Source organism: Anarhichas minor, unplaced genomic scaffold, assembly GCF_050575085.1.
Source record: "Anarhichas minor isolate MPS153535 unplaced genomic scaffold, ASM5057508v1 ptg000062l, whole genome shotgun sequence".
Lineage (NCBI taxonomy): Eukaryota > Metazoa > Chordata > Actinopteri > Perciformes > Anarhichadidae > Anarhichas > Anarhichas minor.
In genome coordinates, this window is record NW_027466508.1 from 6,095,735 (window position 1) to 6,115,566 (window position 19,832).

A 19,832-nucleotide genomic window follows, 5' to 3' on the forward strand; every position below is an offset into this window, starting at 1 on the left:
TTTCCCTTTTCATTTCATGATTATTTTTCTTTCATTTTTTTTCAACGATTTGTTTTTTTTGGTCTCAAGTTTCTGTTGTGAAAAGCAAGTCTGAATGAAAAAAAGAATCATCTTATTTCCATAATGACACACATTCATGTTGCATTTAAAAACATAATTCAGTTACATAAGTTCTTTGTTGAGAGTTAATGATTATAAAATAGCAGCTTTAGTTTCAGAGTGTAAAACAACAAGCCAGTAAAAATGATAATAAATAATACATTCACAAAGGGTGCGTGTGTGTGAGCGCTTAGGCCGAAAGAAAGAAAAAGCCTGTTCCTACTTTATGGTATTTTTTCTCCATTCATCGTTCATCTTTTTTTCTACCTTGTGATCAAATAAATTTGATTGCACACGTTTTTAATGTGTCTTATAGTCTTTCATTGTATTGTATACAAACCTGGATCTTTTCCCATTTATTTATTATTTATTGATTGATTTACTGACTGGTGTATTTAATGACTCCCTCACAATACTTATTGATTTTTTTTCATTTTGCGCTTTTATTGCGATGAATGTAAAGATTTGAAAGCGCCGCAGTTCTGAACTTTGTCCTGTTCAGGAAACAGTTGCATGCAATGACTGCGGCTACCGTGCGGTGGCTTGACCCAACGCCTTTAATCATAGCTATTTCAGACTGAAGCTAAACACCCTGAATCCTCTTTTCTCAGAGACACATCAAGTCATTTTCTACCCTGACGTTTTTGATTGGGTTTTTCTAACCACCAAACGTCATGGCAAGACTGGACACAAAAGAACCGCCTTCAATATTGTATAAGTCGATACAAGTTCTATCAGCTTATGCAGTTGCTCTGATGCCCCTTCCTTGAACTCGGCGTTATTGTGAGATCCAGTAGAAAAAAAAAGCAAAGAAAAAAAAAGCACTTTCATGGCTGAAATGAAGCTCCATCTGTCTAAAGCTGGCATTAAACGGACCTGCAGGCGAAAACATCTGAGAAGCAATTTCACTTTTTGTGCAGAAAGGCCTGTTCAAAAGCAAAGTCAGTGGGACACGTTGAAACCTCATCAGATCAAAGACACATCTTCTGTAATCTTTTAGGGGTGATCAATAGCTCCGTTTGACAATTACTAAATACATTCATTTTTGTCATTCAATTACATGTTGGAAATATATTACACTGTTTGTCTAGACTTCTGTTTTTCACTCTATCTATCTGTCTGTCTGTCTGTCTGTCTGTCTGTCTGTCTGTCTATCTATCTGTCTGTCTGTCTGTCTGTCTGTCTATCTATCTGTCTGTCTGTCTGTCTGTCTGTCTATCTATCTATCTGTCTGTCTGTCTGTCTGTCTGTCTGTCTGTCTATCTGTCTGTCTATCTATCTGTCTGTCTGTCTGTCTGTCTGTCTGTCTTCACTGTGGGTGAATCCAAGCTGCTGGGAAAGGAGCCCAAGCTCTTTTCTTCTTCCTTTATTTCTCCTCCTTGTCCCCAAATTGCCCCTTTAATCCTGTTCCATGTGTAGGACTGACATCACGCCACTCTGGCTCCCTGCTCTGATGTCTTCAAGCTGACGCTGTGAATCAAGAGGTTCCCCCAGCTCCTTCCACTGACCTTTGACCGCTGGGCTGCCCTTTTCCTGACATGAGGCTCGAGAGAAAGGGGGATATGATAGTGCAGAGATGCTCAGGGATGTGATGCGCTCCAGCAGCGAGACACTCAATTTAGTCTTGTCTTGTCTTTAAAAAAAAACTAAACTTGACTTAAAAAGGTGATTATTAATCATCTTTTAAGTAAACATGAATCTCAGATGCTCTCTGGCAAGACTCGATTTATTTTTGTTTGTTTGAAATTTGTCATTTTTTTTTCTCCTCACGTGAATAATGCACATTTAGGCTACACTCAGCCACGGCGAGTGCCACGCCTCAGCGAGCCCATCTGATGCTCGCGAAAAAACAAATTCTTAAAAGCAGCGAATGTGGGAGGAAGGCTGTCTGCCGAGGAGCCCCCTCGCAAACGCGTTTCAGCGACCAAGGAGGAAGAGAAAAAACACACACACACACAGCACCAATCAACTCAAGGACTGTACAAAGAACGGTCTGTCGTTGCTAAGAGACAGATGCAGAATAACCTCCATGAGAAACCTGTCCATGACCCTTCCTCCTCCTCCTCCTCCTCCTCCTCCCAAACAGTCTCTCCCTCTCCTACCCAATTACTACCCAACATTAAAGCCCACCTCTGTCACATTAAAGCTGAAAGGCAGGGAGGTGCCGGGTGTGTGTGTTAGTGAGAGTGTGTGTGTGTATGTTGAGGGGGGGTTAAGAGTGTTAAGAAGCTGCACAGAAGATTTTGCATTATTCCTGACAGCAAAAATAAACCAATTTTCGTCATTTTTGCACGCGAAAATGAATCTGGGTGCAGCAGGCTCGATGTTGGCGTGCTTTATGCAGACTGGTGGATGGGCGGAGTCTGGGCTGGATATATGAAGAGGGTGGTTGTGTACGTGTGTGTGTGAGTGGGTGTGAGGGGGGGTGCAGAGGGAGTCTGTCAGACGAATGAGAAGATGAAGATTTGACAGAGGGGTGGCAGAGAGTTCAGTTTATGCGAGGCCTGTCGATTAGTGCGTTTGCAGCTGACAGGTGGAATCCCAGGGGCACGTCTGTCACCGCGTCTGCTGCACGGCCGGCCCGCAACACCGCCACCACGGGAGACACCACCATGGGCGGGGACACGCTGCAGACACCGGGGCACCTCATTGGCCCGGCCCGGAAGGCCCGCCTCCCAGTCAGAGCCGAGATTAAAGCTTTTTATTGTGCACAGAAAGCAGGCTAAAGTCATGCTAATCCCCCACTAATACATTGCTATCAGTGATCTGTTATTACACAGATAGATTAGATAGACAATAGATGTTGGGGTCCTTGTGAAATAGTATATGTATATATTGGTAATACTTACTGTTGTAGCATTTCATGTGACTCTGAAAAGCACAGTGCTGAGAGGGCCTCTGCTGTTGCTAAGAGCCATTAAGATGCAAATCTGCCTTTTTGACAATTTTTTTTTTTATATTGTTATGATTCAAAAGGCAACTGGGGCAAAGCAAAAATCACACTAAGATGAAGAAAAGTAACGCCAAGCCGTAAATCAGAAGTTATGGCAAAGTCAGATGAGACCAGAGAGAAAAGTAGGCCACAGTAAATGCTCATCAGATGTGGTAAATATCAAAGTATCAAATGAAATGTCAGTCGTTCAAAATGTCCAAGATACAGGGAGATTGTCAAAGTTATAACATTGAAAGCAATCCGTGATCTTTCATGGAAGTAACAAGGCTATTTCTATCGTATATAAATAAGTTATTCAGAGGAAACTATACTTTTAACAATGCTACATTTTACTGACAGCTTTAGTTACCGGTTGCTTTTCAAATGAAGATTTTACATGACAAACATATGATCAAACCAATAAAATAGTAAAAATACAATAAGTGTGAAAAAGATTAACAACTCCCAACCTTTTTGGCTTGTGACTCTTTACAAAAGGCTCTCGTCATGTTTCAGATGTCTGTGAGTTGTTAGCAGCAAAGAGACATCTCTCCTTGAAACTTCTCATTCAAGTAACAGTTTGATGGCCAAATAAATACAATCATCCAGTATTTTACAAAACAAATTGAGAAAAGTCCCCAATAATATAAAAACAATACAGATAAGGTACCAGAACTTTTTCTTTTTTTTCCTACCCAAAAATCATCTGATGACACCTCAGATTGATCTTGTGACCGTTTGGAGGGGCCTCTTTACAGACTGGAGTGTTCATTGTCCACCACATTTATATGAGGGAGAACTACATTTTAGGAACATAGCAGTATAAAATTAGAAGTCAGCAGTACCACGAACTGCATCCACCAAAATGACCACAACATCATCAGTTTCAACAAAAACTGACCATATGCAGTAAGCTTCACGAAGGTGGGATTCATAGCAGGACTGCTGTAATGGACCGCATTACTTCTACCTGCGGGTACCTAAAAAACTAGCAACACTGCAGGTTGCTGGCTCTTCTGCATGGTGTTCTTAAATGCTGAAATGATTCATCTAAATCTAATCTTAACATACAGAAAGGCTCTTGTCTCCCACTTTATCCACCCATACTTTGTTGAAGGAATTATAGTCTTCATGACTTCTTCCTCTTTTTCTTCTTTTATGCACTTTAGGTTCGTGCTCTGCTTTTCTATGAAGAGAGACAGAAGTCAATTGCTGTTATAAGAAGAAAACAAATAGATTTCAGACATATAAATATCAAATAAATATCTCATTGACAGGGGGCAGTGATGCAATGATAAAATAAGGTGACCCGGCACAAAGCGACGTGTAATATCACAGAGGATTTCCAGTGCACTCGTCTCCTGTGTTTGCTGTTGACTATCCCGTTGCATTGTTCCGAACAAAGACAGAAAGACGTTGACTTCCTTCTCAGCACCTCTTAATCATCAATGATCATTCATGGGTCACAGGAATATTGTCTGTGTGCTGTGACATGTGACCTCTTGGTCTCCTGACTGGTTGTTTGCATTCTTGCTGGTCTGGCCAACTGGATGACAGAGAATCATTGAAATTCCTCGAGTTTAGCTTGTTTTAATTCAAAAGTTGTCACTTTTGTTTATCTCTCCTTTTGAAGGACCCCATGGCAATGGAGCTGAGACATGTGGTGTGGGGGTTGGGGCTCTGGGTCCATGGGGCGCAAGCTGGAAGTGTGTTGATCTGAAAGCAATAGGTAATGTTGTGCAGCTTTGCATGTTGCCAGCCTTTAACGGCAGAGGACAGAGACAACTTCGTTTTGTAAAACTCCAACAAGTTTGTGAGAGCCTCAGCTGGCTCAGCCTCTCTTTATGAAAAACAAAAGACATAACACTAATGAGTCAAACTCGCTTGGAGACTCTTCTGAATTTTGATCATAAAGGATTCCAACTGTTCTGTTCTGAATTGGAGTCAATGATTTAGATTTTCCTTCGGCTTTACTTTTCTTTTTTTTCTCCTGACAAGCAGCCCTCATGGTCACAGATATCATGACTCACTCCTCCATTCACAGGAAGCCATTTGCAGCAATTCATTCTCATGGAGCGTGCATCTCGCACAAAGGTTGTACTCCATCATAGTATGTATGGAGCCCTCATTTTGTTTGGTCAAAAGTCCCCGTTTTTATCGTTATTTCATTGTGTATGAAAAAGCATGGACAACAATTAAATGTCAAACTAAGATTCTCACCATATTTTCTTTTTATTTGAAAAGCTGTGTAAAATAAAATGCATTGTTGGATTGGAACTTGTTCGCTAAATGTAATGAAAAGCAAATGGGCCAGAATTGTTTAAATGATACTGTTTCTTACTTTAAATCTCAAGCCATGTCACCTGTCATGCAGAGACTACGTTGATAGTAGGCTGTTATTTGGTTGAATGGGGAAGAGAGACTACAGTGTTTAATGAAGATGGGACTCTCCTCTCTGCACAGCTTATCTAAGTGTATCCAAGGACACATTTGGATTCCTAAATCCTTATTCAGTGCAGCCTTGAGGGGAAACGTAATGGCCACTTGAGTGAGCGAGGTAAATCAGTTCAAAGCTCAAACGCTCCATCTCTAAATGTGCAAAACTGAGGCATTGAGCTGAATTGTAGTTGCATTTCATGAGTTTACATACACAACATTGGCTTTGTAGGCCCTATTAAGAGTGATGTCGGGGTAGCTTCAATAACAGCATTATCTGCGTGTATTTCAGAGGACGCAAATTACATGAACAGCTTCACTTTTTCATTTTAAAAAGTGGAAAGTCAGCAGAGCTCAGGCTTATCGTCTGTCTTTGTGTTCAAAGTACATGGATTTTGAGTTTCTGTGTGGCTTTCCACTCTCTTTCTCTCAGTAACAGGATACTTACAATGTTTCATTTGAACACAATATATTCATGATATTGTCGAAAAGTCCCACATTTAAGTCCATGATGTGAAACAAATGGACGAAATGAATCTCAATCCAAAAGCTAGCATCAGTTTTGCATTTTGGTTGCGTGCAAAGAGAGTCTCTCCATTTAGATGTGTTATGTAATGGGGGCTGTAATCTGTTATATAATAACAGAGTATAGTGAAATGTGCTGTGCTTGGTGGGTTCCAGGATTTGTTTTTCTCTCACAGCCTATCTGTAAGTTAGAAAAAAAAATATATATAAAAATATTGCCTATAATGTTAAATTAACCCTTCTTTCGCTTAATTCTGGCTTTGGCTTGCATGGCTACAGCCATGGTGTGAGATATTGTTTACGGTGGTTCTGTCAATTCTCATAATGTTGTTGCTATCAAATAAAAGCAAAAATGCCATAAAAAAAGCAATCTTTAGGAAAGAAAGACTAATGCCTTTTGCAGAAATATTTTTTTTCTGATATTCTTCTGTGCATTAGACCTTCACATTCCTTGTTGTTTTCACAAAGGCTTACCTTGGTGGCCATATGTGAAGGAATGTATTTCAGAGAACACAACCGGCTTAGAAAACAGAATATGACATAGTTGACCCAATATAGTTAGGGAGCTTATAGGGCTGAGATTAAAGAAAAAAGCACAACGTGTACTTGCAGCTATTGAATGTATCAAATGTGGGAAATGGTGCTGCACTTCCAGGCTGTTTCCCTGGGAAAAACAAAGTCGATTTAAAAATTTTTTTTTATAACTGATGGATTTTAGGGATAAACATTAATTAACTCAGATAAAGAGCTCCAACTAAAGGTTATTTTTATGGTGCCATATCTTTTTCATTAACCTATAAAACGTGAAACTCGTGGAAAATGCTCATCCCTTTCAAATCCAAGGTGAAGTTTTCCTATTGATCGGTTTGTCTGACCAAAAATCCAAAACCCAAATATATTCAGTTAACTATCATGGATGACTAAATTAATGGATTATCAAATTTTTGCTGATCGATTGGTTGACCAATCAGCTGTATTCTGATACCACACACACAAGCTATTTAGAGCAGCAAAACCTTCATGAGCTGATATAAGCTGAATCTCTATTACGTTACATACTGGTAAAAAGCATTGAAGGTGAGCAAACATTAAGTTCAACATATGAAAAAAAGTCACTTTGTATGAATTACTGTAAATATATGTGAACCCCCTTTATATGTGAAACAGATACTTTTTTGAATTACATTTAGTTAGTTTGCAAAATGAAGATGAAGTGAGTTGAAAACAGTTGAGGTTTTGTGGATTACACAAGAGGAAGAAAAAGGAAGTGAGAGGAGAAGGAAGAGAGGCCTCCAATCCTGCAGACGGTCTGTCAACTCCATTCAAACAACCAGATACAAACCAGCGCTTCTCTTTTAACCTGCATGTTGCTCTGATGATGACATGTTCGCTTCATCATCAAGAGAAAGTTTACGAATAAATATTTCTTTTCAGACTTTTCAGGGAGAAGTAATTTCATCCTCATCAGACTGAGTCACATTCTGTCATAAATCGTTTGAACTGCTGGTGTGCTCGCTGTTTCTCTCTGCTGAGGATATTTTTGGCTCTCCAACGTGGCAAAAACAGAGATCCACAGAGAAAGAGAGAGAGAGAGAGAGAGAGAGAGAGAGAGTGATGGCTGTCAGAGGGAGAGAGAGCCTCACACAACTCCCCCGGCAGGCAGTATGTGAGATCTGGGGCCCTGGGGCCCTTTGGATGGCTCACGCTGAATGGGTGCTCTGGCGAGGTGACCAGGCTCATTGAGAACAGGTTACGAGGGGAAGGGAATGCTTTTGCTCCGTGTTTGGCCCCCTGACCCACTATCCAGCGTCTGCCTTGGCAGCTCTGAAACCCAACATATTTATTTGCAACGCTCTGAAGAGAGAGGGTGGAGCGGCTGTCAGAATAAAGTCATCGTCCTGCTGACAGCTTCATCTGCTGTTGAAGGGCAGCTATGACAGGCGCACAATGTCGCTGCGTCGGCCAGCCCTGGGCGAAGGACTGTCATCTGTGGACATGCTGGGAATCTCGCAAACCGTGTCCCCTCCCTCCCCTCTCCCAAGCTCCCTTGATGCTCCAGACTTATTTCTTTGGCCCTGTAAGAAATGTTTTTCATCTCAGAATACATGGATGTCAACTGGGCAAGGTGTGGGAATTCTCCATTGCTTAGATGTGCTGAGTTTTTGTCATTATGAAGGAGGGAAAATGAAGCAGAACTGTATGTGTGAGCCAAGCCTAAAAACATTTTTATATAAATATATAAATACATGGTGACATATATGATGACATCTTGACATGTAAATTGAGATTTAAAAATGTTGGTTGGCTGCACACTGAGGAAACCATGGCCAAATAAGTCACACAAAAATATAAACAACAACAATATAAATAGAGCTGTAAGTAAATCTGCATTACTTTTTGAATGTGAAACCCACCTTTCTTTCTTTATGCTTATTTTTCCTTTTGGTGGCATATAAGTTGCCCATTGCCTTGAAGTTTTGTTAATTTAGGTCTTCAAGAAACACAGACTGGAATTGTGCTTGACCAAACTGACCAAGAGTAAGATGGATGAATAAAGATATAAACTGACAGCAGTGCGACCTCCGTGTCCAGGCCCTGTACAGGTAACTGCCTCAGCAATGCTCCAGGTGGTGAAGCAGTGGTGCTGCAGCCAGCTGGCGTCCTGCTAATATGCACGGCGCACCCGGCATCCCTTCCTATCAATAAGTCATTATCTGAGCCCTGCCACTGATGGGCATCCTGCAGGCCTCTCTGCAGCTCAGACAAAGAGGATGGAGAGAATGCTGGAATGCTATCCAGGTATGAGGTGTTAGTCATGCCACAGAGAAAAACGGATGTTCAGACTAAACATTTCTTTCTTTCAATTTTTTTTTTTTTTTAAATACTACCATTTTCATGGAAAGCATAGTAACTTACTAAATTGATATAAAAGTATATAAATGCCCGAAAATAGCTTTTGACTTTAATAATCTAGTTATCTATTTTGTTCAAAAAGCATCTGAGTTCATTGGTTCTCTTTCCACCTCTGAAACCAAATCTATAACCTCCATCCAGGAAGTCCAATTCGTGCAATATATCCATGACCTTTAAGGGTTATCTGGCACCAAAACACTTCACAGTATTCATATCACGATGAGGCAAGATTTCACAACTCTGGGAGGTTACCTCAACTGCAGTCGTTCGATACTCCATCTCTACGACCACTGTGTAAAAAGTAAAATGACCCTGTTCAAGTTACAAAGTTATCTACAGGAATAAGGCTTGCTTTAAAATACTACCTTATGCTTTCCAGTGATAGAGCACACCTGTGTACTATCCACAATTTAATATTTGAGGAGCTGTTTTGTCCCTGAATAATAAACATTTTTTTGGATCAAGTGTGCGACTATCTTCCTTTTCACCTGCACTCCAAACAATAGGAAAATAAAAAACAAACAAACTGTGATAGACAAGAGTCAACAGTGTCCAACTTCTTCTTTGTGGCATTAATTGCCCCCCATATGCCTCACAATATCATCCCAAAATCTCTTAGCACCATCTCCACCTTCAGCTTAGATTACTGAGAACAATAACTGAAGAAAGCTCGTTAATGGTGAACATAATTGTCCCAGACAAAAGGCCAAACACCGCAAATCACGCTTTACAGCAGGAGCGAGCAGAAGGCGACGTCTGGGCTGCAGCCAGTGAGCAGTGAGAGATATTTCACTGCAGATATCCATCTATCGTCTGAATCACATTTCATTAATGGGGTCACCCATTAAACAGAACGCCAAAAGCTCCACTTTTACAGCCTAATACACAACATGGCATTGTTTCTGTTGGTAGATTGAATCTTTATGAGAGCACATAGTGATTAGTGAAAAGTGAAAGAGGCTGTGTATAAGAAATATTTTCATTGATTTTGAGGGATCTCTTGTGGAATCCCTACCGCTGTGTGTACTGGTGTTTTTCATTAGGCACATTACAGTCGGCACCACAACAAATAACTCCGGCATGATGGAGATGTTAAATGAGGTAGACAAGGCTTAAATCCTCCACTGCGTTGGTAACTGGCTCACCACTCTCTCTCTCTCTCTCTCTCTCTCTCTCTCTCTCTCTCTCTCTCTCTCTCTCTCTCTCTCTCTCTCTCTCTCTCTCTCTCTCTTCTAACACATTGTTGTGGGGAGGAGGGTTAACTATCAGCCATAATGTGTAACTGAAGATCAGCTCCCCCCTCCGGCTTCACTCCTCACACCCCCCCCCCCCCAACCCCCTCACCCCTCCAGCCGCACACTCCACCCCCATCCTAGCCCTCCCTCCCTCCCCTCCCAGCATCCCCTGATGCTGTTGTTGGGGTGGTCTCTGCTTCTGCTGTCACCAAGCTGCAGGTCTTTCAGCCGTTCCGATCCCCTCCCTATTTTTTTTTATTCTGCCGCTCTCTTGGGCGTCACAAGATTACTGAAGCAGTGCTGACATCTCTATCAGCCTGACCTAACACTCTGCCCTTTTCCTCTCTCCCTCCCTCCCTCCCTCCCTCTCCACTTCTCCTCTTGCACTCCAGAATCCATCACACTCTAGCCTGAGCCTCTCACTCCTACACATCAAGAAAAAATCAATAAAAGGGGAAAACGGAAAAATACAGAAAGAAAAAAACACAACTTTGTTTTCTCCTCTTCAGCAGCCAGCACATGAAATAAACACTTGAATGCCTCCAGCACTTGACAGTAATTTAGACAAGACTAGAAAGTCTCTCTTTCTAAACTCAGAGAGATATTTCCAGGGCATCCCAGTGGGTTCAGTTGCCTAACGTGTTATCTACTATGTAGATATGCTGTGTCATGCTCGTCCAATTCATATATATTTTTTTGACTGTCAGATTCAGTACAATAGAAATTAAAATATCCTTTTGATAATCTTAAGAACAACTCCACAGAATTTTTTTTATGTGTTTTTTTGCAACGCTAGAAGTATTGCTCTTTGGATGTTGGTAAGTTGCACAAACTGAAATATCTTAAATATTGGATGGATTGCCATGAACTATAAACTGGGCGATACAGCTTAACAGACTGCGAGCATTCTTGCGAACTGCAATCAGTTTTTGGAGGACAATCACTTTTTGGTAGAATAACTGTCCATTATGAACCTGCTTCATAATGACGTATGCAAGACACAAACTATGAAATCCAATAGCCAAAACAACAACTGTGATGAAAGATATCATAGATATAAACTTTGGCAAACGCCAAAAGCCAAGGCAGTGCTCCAGAAAGAAATAATGAAGAAATGGTAGGACAGGAAAGTATAATTTATATATACTTACTTTTCTTTAGTTTGGTTGGTTGGTTGGTTGGTTTTTCTTAACTATTAATACTATCATACAATAACTATTACTTTATTTAGGCATACCTAATGAAGGGACAATGAGCTCAAACTACACATACTAGATACTGTGTACTGTATGTGATACAGTATGTGGCGGATATTGATAGGCTTACTAATGCGATATTTTTTTAATCAATAGTGTATCGATATGTCCGCGACTACTATCGATAGATTTACAAAAAAATAATTGTTTTGAACAGATTTAAAATGTCCTTTAAATTGACTTGAATACCTCAAACAAACTTCTCCTCCGTTCGTGTAACGCTAGATGTCGCTGCCTATAGCCTTCGAAGCTAAGGCCAGTGACCTCATATGTCATATCATCTGGCCTAAATCATATTTGATTGGCTAATAGCATCACGTGAGATGGTTTACAATACATGTAATTGGTCGGTGTGCTTCCTGGACCGCTGAGCGGAAAAAAAGTCATAGTATACTTTGTTGAAAAAAGTCATGGTATAGTATGTCAAAAAAGTCAAAATATAGTATATAGAAAAAGTCACAGTATAGTATGTAAAAAAAAATCTAAAAAGTTTCAGTTCTGAATATTGAATAAATAGAAAAAAGTCATTGTTTGTCGAAAAAAAGTCATAGTATAGTCTGTATCGAAAAAAGTCGAAAAAAATGATAGTATAGTATGTATATCGAAAAAAGTAAAAAAAAGTCTTAGTATATTGTATTGGTATATTGTATGTCTTGGTATATTGTATGTCGCAAAAGTAAAAAAAAAAAGTCATAGAATAGTATGTACAAAAACAGGTCATTGTATAGTATGACAAAAAAAGTAAAATAGGTCATAATAAAGTATTTTGAAAAACTCATGAAAAAGTAAAATGTCAAAAATAAGTCATATTATAGTATGTCGAAAAAAGTAAAATACAGTCATAGTATTGTTTGTCGAAAAATGTTGAAAAAAACCAAAACAGTCATAGTTTAGAATGTCAAAAAAAATCACAATATAGTATGTCGAAAAAGGTAAAAAAAAAAAGTCATAGTACAGTATGTAGAAAACAGTACAAAATGTGATGTATAGGATGTATAAAAAAGGCATAAAAATACATAGTATTATTAGTAAAAGGGAATACTATGTTTAGTATCTCGAAAAAATACATTTAAAAGTCATAGTATAGTAGAGAAAAAGTCACAAAAAAGTCATAGTTTAGCATGTCGAAAAGTACATTCTTATACAATTATAAAAATGTTATAAAAATACATCATATAGTCTGTAAAAAAGAAAAGTCATAAACACATATTATAGGATGTCGAAAAAAGTAATAAAAAAGTAATAGTATAGCATGTCATAAGAAGTCTTGGTATATTATGTTAAAAAAGACATTCAAATGTCAAAGTATAATACGTCGGAAAATGTCAGAAAGATGTACAAAAAAGGGCATTAAAAATTGTTGTATGTCGAAAAAAGTCATATTTCCAAAAACGTCATAAAAAATCATTGTATTGTATGTCAAAAAAAATAATAGCATAGTATGTTGTAAAAAGTCATTGTATAGGATGTCAAAAAAAGTCAAAGTATATTATGCCATCAAAAGCCTAGCATGTGGAAAAAAGTCATAAAAAGTCATAGTTTAGTATGTCGGAAAAAGTAAGAAAATAGACAGTATAGGATCTCAAAAAAATTTATGAAAAAGACATTACAGTCAACTTCATCATAAAATGTCATAGCATGACAAAAAAAGTCATAAAAAGGTATAAAACTCTTATGTCATTGTATAATGTCAAAAAAATGACTCTTGAAAAAGTCACAGTAAAACATATCAAAAAAGTTATCAAAATGTTATAGTATAATATGTTGATATGTTAATGTATTCTGTAGTTATATATCCGTTTATCTGTGTCCACAGGGGTTGTTGCTGTTGATAGCCATTAACTGAAGCCTACTGAGACGAAAATATCCAATGATGCATTATGTTAGTTTTGTCGACAATTCAAGAGGTTGTGTTGCTGACAGGGCACGTTTGAATCAGAATCAGAAACTGTTTATTGCCAAATACACTACACATACAAGGCATTTGGGTTGGTGATTGGTGCAACAGCAAAACAGAAAATAGAAAATATGAAAACTTACAATAAAACATGGTAAAGAAACAAGCAAACAGATGTGTCACGTGTTTATTAAAAGAGAAAAGATGTGCAAAAGTAAGACATTTTCCTGGGGGTGTAGTGTCTGAGTCAGTGGAAGTCCCGGGCTTTATTGATGAACCTAACTGCAGATGGGAAGAAACTGTATTTGTGGCGTGAGGCCTTGGTCCTGATGGACCGCTGACTAATGCCAGAGGGAAGGGACTCAAACGGTTTGTGTCCAGGGTGAGAGGGGTCGGCTATAATCTTTCTTGCTCGCCTCAGAGTCCTGGAGGCGAACAAGTCATGGAGGGACGGCAGATTGCAGCCAATCACCCTCTCAGCAGAGCGAATGATGCGCTGCAGTCTGCCCTTGTCCTTGGCAGTGGCTGCAGCGTACCAGACGCTGATGGAGGAGCAGAGGCAGAGGATGGACTCAATGATGGCAGTGAAGAAGTGCACCATCATTGTCTTTGGCAGGTTGAACTTCTTCAGCTGCCTCAGGAAGTACATCCTCTGCTGAGCTTTCTTGGTGATGGAGCTGATGTTAAGCACTTGAGGTCGTCGGTTATGGTGGAGCCCAGGAAGCGGAAGGACTCCACATCGTCGACGGGGGAGTCACGCAGGGTGATAGGGGCATGTGGGGCTGTGTTCCTGCGGAAATCCACAACCATCTCCACTGTCTTTAGATAAATTGTAATGAATTTGTTGATCCTCTGACTCTTCATATTGTGCCATTATAAGCTTTGGTAATAACTAGCAATTGTTAGCATGCTACCACGCCAAAGTCAGATTGTGAACATGGTAAGCATTAGGCTTGCTAAACATTGCGTGCATGTTAGAATGCTGCATTTAGCTCAGAACATGAACATAAGAGCGGAGTTTCTGAAATGAATGAATTATAATAACTTTGAAATATGATTAAATTTATCGATCACAACAATCCCAGCAAATTATTATAGTTTCAATTTAAGACTCCTATCGAGAGTTTTCAATCCAGTTTCAAAAACAGGTACATTAAAATGTATCATAAATGAGAAACTGTTAGGGTCTGCAAGCATTAAATGACTTCATGGAGTTTTAAAAGCATTTTGAAAAAAACAACACCAGTGTGACAAAGTTAAACAATATAGGGACGAATGTAAAAATGTTTACAGACCAGTTTTTCTGCTCCAAATAGAGACGTGGAATGAAAATCCAAGAGCATGCCTTGTAATTTCATGCAGAGGATGGATGAAAAGATTTAGTCATTTAGCCTGATCCCTGCAAAAATTATTGGTTATTTTCTTATAAAGTTACAACGAATGCTTAATATAATAAGTCTAACAAATGATATTATATATATGCTGATGTTGATTGCAAAACCTTGACTGGCAGTATTCTGCTTTATTGGGATTTTGGCGACGCATAATAGAAATGAGGCCACATATTGGCCCTTAAGACCTGTTATATGTCCTCTTCAGCACACGGCCCCTCAGTGTTTATGACGAAAAGTCTGAAAAGCGCACCGAGGACAACAACACAGTCCACTTCACTGTTTGGGTCCATAATAGGGGCTTCAACAGCATTAAAAGTAAGTGCACTAGTGCAGTGAAAGAGCTCATGAATATCAATTATTACAATATGAAACGTACACAAGTTTAGCCTAATTATACAGTATATATGGGAACCCAGAGCGGCGATCAGAAAGATCACGGCTATAGTGATCAGGAAGAAAAACAAATGCCTGTAATTGTATTGTTCCTGCTAAAAGAAGTGATTCTAATTCTGGTCTTTTCAGACGTATGACCAGTTTCTCTTTTCATAAGTTGTATTGAATTTCCCCCGCTGAATGCTGTCTTCTCTTGCTATCTGCATTCATCCAATCACCCCCCAGTGTTAGCTTTTCAGATTTGTGAGGGGAATGATTTTCATCTGCAAACAAACTGCTGGTCTTGATAGAATTCCTCAGTCGGTCCAGCCTGAGTGTTGTTATTAAGCAACCTAAAATGACACAGTCTGCAGGGGGGCCTGCCAGTGGAAATATGCTGTCCATTAGCTGTCAACAATGACCACTGGGTCTACCCTCCCATGGGACTGGCAGGCAAGGCATCGTCTCATCCTGAGTCTGGCTGAGAGATCACACAGGCCCCATTGTTTCAAGCAGCCTGGGGTCTCATTGTAGCAGCGCCTCTGGGAAAGGACGAGCCTTCACGTCCGTAGTCTCTTAAAGAATGGGCTTTCTCCAGGCTAAGGCCATGAAAACTGTAAGGGATGAATCTAGGGGAACACAGAGAGGCTACCGAGTAGATTTGGAATAGGGGCACCCCTCCTTAGACAAGTTTGGAGTCCCCAGCCAGACCTCCCTCTCCCTCTCCCACTCCCAGCGCTGACCTCCGTTCTCCACCTCTGTTTAATAATGCCTGGGCCTTGGTCATTATTTTGGGCAGATGGAGACGGGGGCAGGCAGTGAAAGGAGCTGGTGTCACTCCTGAGGAGAGGATGGTAGGGATGACAGAGAAGAAAAAGCAAATCAGAGAAAAGATCAAAAGCAGAAGCTCGCCTTTCACTCGCCTGAAAGCGCTAAAGAGGATAAGGAACGATCGGGCCTGGGGTCTCCTGTCCTCTCTGGCAATTAGACTCAGCTGATGGAGAGAAAGGCGTGAATGGCAGGGTTCAAGGCCCTCTCTAGGACTCACACAACGGGAAGGAGTTTTTTCCCCGACGCCTCCTTTATCTTCCTCTCCTTTCAGAGTGTCAGAAATGCAGCTGAAATATCTTTCCAAAAAGACAGCACAATCCCCAATGCCAAACCTTAATCACGGTGGCTGATGAGATTGAGGGGGAGGGGGGGGGGGGGGGGGGGGGGGGGGGGTTTGAGAGAAAACACACATTCTTTTCACGATTCATCTTTACACTTTATATGAAGCCAGGATTCAAGGGAGCTGCAGTCGGTTTGTATACGATAATCAAATTGAGCAAATTAGAGTCCATATTTTCATGAGACTAGAGGACATAGCACATACTAGGTACCTAGTTGAACACCAATTAACAAATATATCACTGGGTTTTAAAATGTATTACAGAATCAAGCTGTTTTCAAGGGCTGAACTGAAATGAATACCATTCATCTGGCCTTCCTCATTTATTTTTTAAATGAAGAAAATATGAGGAAAAGAAAAATAAACTAGAAAAGATTATAGATGCTACAGTTGCATCAAACTGATATAAAGTTGATTCAATAAAATGCAAAATAAATTTGCATGCATGCATCAGTAAACAGATGTTACTAGCATTGCCATGATGTTTTTTGTACAATAGGTTGGACTGTTTCATACAATTTAGTATTCTTTTTTTGACTAGAGAGCAGTCTCAGACACGGCCACAGCAACTTGTCCCACAGGAACCTATTACCATCTTCTACATATGCAAGAGTTTCAATAAGCCGTCTATCATCCTCACAGAGGGACACGCAGCTTTTGCTACAACTTCAACAGCTTGTCATAAAATGTGCACAGGGGATTTTAATTACGCAGGTCATCGGAAAGTGAGGGAACTGTATTTGGGTCACACACATTTAATTTGAACATATTTACCTTGGTAAAGGTTGCTAAAAAGCCATTTGGAAACGAAAGCGAAATAGAACCAGCTGCGCTTAGTGTAGCTAACGAGGAGCAATGTGGCCCACAAAGAGAACAAATGGGCACAAAAAACAACCTTTTAGGGGATTAGATGCTGTTTAAAAAATAGGTCTGTGGAGTCCTCCCTTCAGAGGTTTGTGCAGGCCTAGCAGTGTAGGCCCCAACCCATAATCCTCCTGCAGACACACCTGTAGAGGAGACTATAAAGACCCTGAACTGAACTGAGTCAAACATCAAGCTTCAAGAAATCTCTCCACAGCAGCTCCAAAGCCTCCAGATCGACCCTGAAGACGACTCCCTCTGCCAGCCTGCTGCTGCTGCTGCTGCTCGGCCTCTCTCAGGCACTTCCTCTCCTGGAGGAAGGAGGAGAAGAATGCCCAGACACCGTCAACCTCACCATCAGGATTCTGACCTCGAACAACGGCACAGATTCTGCTGGAAGGAGACCTGCTGTCTCCCAGAACCAGAAACACCATGATGTGCTGGTCCCAGAACTGCATGTGGAGGAAAGCCTCCCAACGGCTTGGTGATGATCCCCTTCACCGTGAGCAGTGAGTTCACCAGCTGGGAGAGGCAGAAGGTGGACTCCGCCATGAAGGCCTTCCGCAGCAGGACCTGCCTCCGCTTCGTCTGCCGTCAGAACAACTACGACTACATTTTCTCTGACATCTGTTTCACAAGAACTGTTCAAATTACATCAGCGAGCCACACTGGGTTCCTTCATTGCCATGAACACGGACACTGTTTACTTTCAGTCAATTCCACTTTGGGCTTCAACGCCCTGACGTGAATTCTTGATCAGTGATTCCCAAACAGAGGTAGGCTATCTGTGCCCTAACGATTCAATAACAAAAAATGTATGTAGTGTCCGTTAAAACACCTGAGCATATCTTGCAATGAAGAAAGGTGTAAAAATGATAAGCAAGCATGCAGACGAGCTATCTAAAAGTAATGGATAGGCGAAACGTTAAATAAATAGTTAATAGTGATGATATATGGTTGAAAAGGTTAGCTAAAATAAATGGTTGGAATAGATAGCTATGGGTAAATTGTTGAATTGAGCTTCAGCCACACTCATTAGTTGCTGCAGCCAACAAAATGCAAGCTTAGCCAAAACAAAACATTGACAGTTCAGTTGAATGAAAGAAATATTTCGACAATATCCGCTTTTATATCATCAATAGTTAAATAAAATCCAGTTGTAAAATCAAAATGAATACATTTGGAACATGACGGGAGGTGTCCATGAAGAGGGAGGCCCACTTGAGTTCATCTATAGGGCTGTGGTGGGGCTACGCCACATCTGACAAAACAGATAGATAATGAACTATCACCGCTGTTTGAGTAATGTTTGCCACAAACTAGCAGTGTGTAGTGTGAAGTTGCAGATTGCAACGACCTGAATACCCCTCCACTAACCCCTCCCTTTCCAAGTCAGAGGACAACAGGGGCCTTCAGGTAACGTAAACATGCGAAAGGCCCTATCTAGAGCTAGTGTTTGTTTTGTCCATTCTGGGCTACTGTAGAAACATGGCGGTGCAACATGGCGGACTTAGTGAAGAGGACTCAGTCCTTATGTAGATATAAATGACTCATTAAGCGATTGTTCATTAGTGAAAAGATAGTTATGAATATTATATTCAATTTCGGCCAATAACCCCCCCACCCCCTAAATCCTACAACTGAATAAACACTTCAAAAGGTTTAAATATGGCAGCAAAGATAAAATATCACTGTAATTGTTGCAGTTTGAGGTGCGTTGCCCTGTAGGCCTTTACTATATAAGTCGATATGCACTCTCTCTTTCCGGGAACTCTTTATAACATTTACTCCTGCCACTGTGTGATTCACAATTCCAGTGGAAAGATTGTTGATAAAAAATATTAATTAATTAAGAGGTATCTGACGCAAAGCCAAACAAAACACCGACAAAAAGGCCAACTTAATATTAGTGTATTGGTCTCTCTCACAAAATCATTTTGCATCTGCTCTGTCAATCAGAGCTGTCGGCTGTTCGTAGCTTCAGGCTCTTTTGGATCGAGGGCTTTGATATTGGCCTGCTCCGGGAAAACACAGTCGCCCCACAGCCTCTGGGCAGCAGCCCAGCTAGTACACACGGTGCCTGTGATTGACCTGGACTCCGGCTCCCTGAAGGATTGTCTATGGGGAGCTGCTCACACGGTCAAATCCAGATCATTACTGAGAGTAATGACAAGTCAAACATTTTCAAAAATTAAAAACTCACGACGAAATGGTTGATCACAGATAAGTTGGAACAACTCTTGGTTCTGTGGGACTGTAGCCAACACATTTAGTGTGTGTTTACTGATACTACAACGGAATACTAAAACATTTGGGAAACATCCTTATTTGCTTTCTTTTCGGTTCCAACGAAGCAGACTGAAAAACCCTACTTTATTAAAACGCATTAGCAGATTAACAGTTGCTAACGAGATATCAACAGCAATAATGGTAATGATAATAATTCTCAGAACAATTTCATGATGAGCGATGATGCTTTGAAACGGAAAAATATCACAGAAAGAATGAAAAGATATGATCCAAACATTCTCTAGGATTTCAGTGTGCTGGTTAACCATATTTTTTGATTTAATGCCATGCCCTATAATACCCTTTTTCATGAACATTTGTATGTTATCATACTTTCATTTAATTTAATTCCGATACAGAGGGTGAAGTGTCATAGAAATCGAGCCAAAGTAAGCAACAAACCAACCAACCAGGCTTGCTGTCAGTGTGGAAACTGCTTCCTGCTGCTCTGC

The 19,832-nt window shown here is 40.4% G+C and overlaps 1 pseudogene; it reads left to right on the forward strand.

Annotated features, from left to right (window-relative positions):
- The first annotated feature begins 2,594 nt into the window (after nt 1-2,594).
- LOC142933491 (high choriolytic enzyme 1-like) lies at nt 2,595-17,839 on the forward strand (annotated as a pseudogene).
- The last annotated feature ends 1,993 nt before the right edge of the window (nt 17,840-19,832 follow it).